Below are 4,311 nucleotides of genomic sequence, written 5' to 3'. Positions count from 1 at the left end.
GGCTCACTCTAACATGGTGCAATTAACACTTCCTGTCCTGAATCTCAGTCACTTGCTAACACTATTTGCAATCCCTGGATCAGTACTTCCTGAGCCAGTTGTTTTGCCTCTGTGTACATGCTCACAGTGTAATACCATTAATAACATTCTGATCACTTTCACTTCTTTCCATCTCAAACATGCTGGAATTCATAGTATGAACATATTCTATGCTATTTTACATGGGAATCAGAGAGTAAAAAACATCCATCCAAGAAATCAGTAGAAATCTTCTATAATTGTAACTGTCACACTTTAAAGCTGCACAAATTTATTTCAGGATGGAAAAACACTAAGTACACTTTGTATGACAAATACCAGGAATTTTGAAGAGGAGAAGGCATTAAATATTATAGGCATTTCAACAAATAAAATTTATTTGATTATTCTCTTTTAAAAAGCCAACAATTTATAAAGGATAACTGAAAACTTTATTGTAAAATATTTCATTTACTTTTTAAATTGTGAATATTTCATATATCAAATGTTAAACATAAAACTTAAATTTTTTTCTTTTAAAATATTCGTAGAAATAATATCTGCTCTTAGTATATCTATCAGTATAGTTCCTAATCCCAAATTCAGTTAAGTATACCACCATAAGGAATCTACCTATATGTCTATCCATGTGTATCTATCCTTACATCTATATATCTGTATGATTTAGACATTTTGAAGTGATACAATTATTAAATATCAATATTCAAATAAAAGCAATTTTCTAATCCGAATGTGTTTTTTCTTTAAGAAACTAAAAATAGACCTACCATACGACCCAGCAATCCCACTACTGAGCATAGACCCTGAGAAAACCATAATTAAAAAAGAGTCATATACCACAATGTTCGTTGCAGCTCTATTTACAATAGCCAGGACATGGAAGCAACCTAAGTGTCCATCGACAAATGAATGGATAAAGAAGATGTGGCGCATATATACAATGGAATATTCCTCAGCCATAAAAAGAAACGAAATTGAATTATTTGTAGTGAGGTGGATGGACCTAGAGTCTGTCGTACAGAGTGAAGTAAGTCAGAAAGAGAAAGACAAATACCGTATGCTAACACATATATATGAAATCTAAAAAAAAAAAATAAAAAGGTTCTGAAGAACCTAGGGGCAGGACAGGAATAAAGACGCATATGTAGAGAATGGACTTGAGGACACGGGGAGTTGGAAGGGTAAGCTGGGATGAAGTGAGGGAGTGGCATGGACATATACACACTACCAAATGTAAAATAGATAGCTAGTGGGAAGCATCCACATAGCACAGGGAGATCAGCTCGGTGCTCTGTGACCACCTTAAGGGGTGGGATAGGGAGGGTGGGAGGGAGATGCAAGAGAGAGGGGATATGGGGATATATGTATACCTATAGCTGATTCACTTTGTTATACAGCAGAAACCAACACACCATTGTAAAGCAATTATACTCCAATAAAGATGTTAAAAAAATAATAATAATAATAAATAAATAAATAAATAATATGAGTTAAAGAAAAAGATTAAAAAATGTGTTCTATCATTTCAGACTGAACAACCATTCTTGCCATGCCCATTCTTTTTAATATAATAATAATAAATAGTGTAAAGCATAAAGATACCTATTAGGCATCACATGCTTATAATGTGTATGAACTATTTCCAAAAAGCCTTTAAGAATGTTCATGTTGTTAAAATTATCCTCATTTTGTAGATGAAATAACATTTGGCGATATCATGTATGCCTTGATCCTATTTCGATTTATTATAAACTAGATCAGGACTGATTTGGACCGTAACAAATAGTGATTGTTTCGGACAGTAATAAATAGTGATTGAGATATTATCAATATCTCTGTATCAATGGTCCTATAGAATACAGTATACCTAGAGTATTACAGACAGATAAGATTACTTAATTGTATCCATTTATTTTAAATTTTTATTTGAATGATTTTTCTGTATTAGAGGAAATTGAACAATAAAAAATGCATCCTTGTCATTAATCTATAATTTGCAAGAAGGGTTTGGACACTTCATAAAAGTACAGTGCCATTCAAAGAGAATTATATTGGAGAAATTAAATTCAAAGTTTAACAAAGATTGGTATCTGCCACTCATTACAGGGTTAAATATTTTTTCTTTGCAAAAAAAAGAGCTCCTTGGAATCCTTCATTCGATTTAAATTATTTAATCAAATAAGACAATGTACGGTGTTAGTCAAATGGGAAAATTCTAGGAAGATTTTCCCAGTGAGGATGTACCCATGGTCATATTGATAGAGTTAATGGGAGCTGGATACTTGGGTATAAAAACCTCTTATTAAGGGGGAAAAATGTGTTACACCTCTGAAGGATTTTGGTATACATTTGACAAAACCAGTGGCTGTAATAGATAAAAAGCCTAATTCTCCATTTTATATTATTGTTTATTCTGAGTAGTTTGTAGTTTATAAAATATGAGCACATGCATATGTGCATGCACACGCACATGTGCATGCACGTGCGCTCGCACCACACACACACACACACACACCTACCCAGGGAACACTTTCATATTTAGAGTGATATTACTGAGATCCAATTTGTAATAACAAGCATTATGTAAGTCACGTAGAAAATTAAGTAAATTACTCAAGGTCATAGATATCTAGGTTTAGAACCTAGGTTTCTTTTCTTTGTTTACATACTATTTGTTGTTTGTGTTAGATAAATGCTGTTTACTTGGAGTTCACATTTTCGTTTAGATATTTTTCTCCTTTTTGGATATTAAAATATTCACTACATTCAAATATATAAAATTAATATAACAATGAAAATATAACCTGACAAATAAATAGTTGTCTGTTTTTAATGTATGATACCAGTGCCTGCCTATGACTGAAAAGATGAAATAATGTAACATATAGCCACAGATATGAAAGGTAATAAAATCATGTAAAATAATATGATGTACAACTTTGGACAAATGCATTTTAAAAACTAAGCAAATGGAGCCCTCAGTCAGACGGGTGCAGAGACGCTTCTGGAAGTAGCATCACCATGGCTACCCAAGTAGAACCCCAAGTTCAATTCAAACTTGTATTGGTTGGTGATGGTGGTACTGGTAAAACTACATTTGTGAAACATCGTCTGACTGGTGAATTTTAGAAGTATGTAGCTACCTTGGGTGTTGAGGTCCATCCCCTTGTGTTCCATACCAACAGATGACCTATTAAGTTCAATGTATGGGATACAGCTGGTCAGGGGAAATTTGGTGGATTGAGAGATGGCTATTATATCCAAGCTCAGTGTGCCATTATAATGTTTGATGTAACATTGAGAGTTACTTACAAGAATGTGCCTAACTGGCATAGAGACCTGGCATAGAGATCACATCCCCATCGTGTTGTGTGGCAACAAAGTGGATATTAAGGACAGAAAGGTTAAGGCAAAGTCAATTGTCTTCCACCGAAAGAACAATCTTCAGTACTATGACATTTCTGCCAAAAGTAACCACAACTTTGAAAAGCTTCCTCTGTCTTGCTAGAAAACTGATTGGAGACCCTAACTTGGAGTTTGTCGCCATGCCTGCTTTTGCCCCGCCAGAGGTGGTCATGGACCCAGCGTTGGCAGCACAGTACAAGCACGATCTAGAGGTTGCTCAGACAACTGCCCTCCCGGATGAAGATGATGACCTGTGAGAAAGTGAAGCTGGAGCCCAGCGTCAGAGTCTAGTTTTACAGGCAACTGTCCTGTGATGTCAGTGGTACAGTGTGTTTGCCTCTTTATTATATAGCTAAGCAGAACATGTGCTTAATCTTTGGGATGCTGAAGGAGATGAATGGGCTTCGGAGTGAATGTGGCAGTTAAAAAAAAAATCTTCATTTTTTTGGACCTGCATATTTAGGTATTTTGGAACACAGTTATTTCCTCCTTGAGTTTCAAATATAAGACTGCTACAGTCACATCACAATATTCAGTGGTGGAATCTTGTTTGTTACTGTCATTCCCATTTCTTTCCATTTAGAATCAGAATAAAGTTGTATTTCAAATATCTAAAAAAAAAAACTAAGCAAATGGATGTTTTTATAGTGAAGCATAAATTAACAAAATTGACAAGGAACAGTTTCTATTTTATTTAAAATGTTCCATAACATAGAAAATATAAAAAATCTTATCCAGTCATCTTACCAGGTTACCATAACAGCACAAAGAACATTACAGATAAATTTTATTTTGAAGAAATGACAAAATATAAATAAAATATTAGAAAATCAAGCCATTCAGTAGTACTTAAATCAAAATGAATCA

General features: G+C 34.0%; 1 pseudogene; it reads left to right on the top strand.

Annotated features, from left to right (window-relative positions):
- The first annotated feature begins 3,045 nt into the window (after positions 1-3,045).
- Positions 3,046-3,701, top strand: LOC133089604 (GTP-binding nuclear protein Ran-like; annotated as a pseudogene).
- The last annotated feature ends 610 nt before the right edge of the window (positions 3,702-4,311 follow it).

This window comes from Eubalaena glacialis, chromosome 4, assembly GCF_028564815.1.
Source record: "Eubalaena glacialis isolate mEubGla1 chromosome 4, mEubGla1.1.hap2.+ XY, whole genome shotgun sequence".
Lineage (NCBI taxonomy): Eukaryota > Metazoa > Chordata > Mammalia > Artiodactyla > Balaenidae > Eubalaena > Eubalaena glacialis.
The sequence above is the reverse complement of the archived record's forward strand: the minus strand, read 5'-3'. Positions and strand labels throughout refer to the sequence as shown.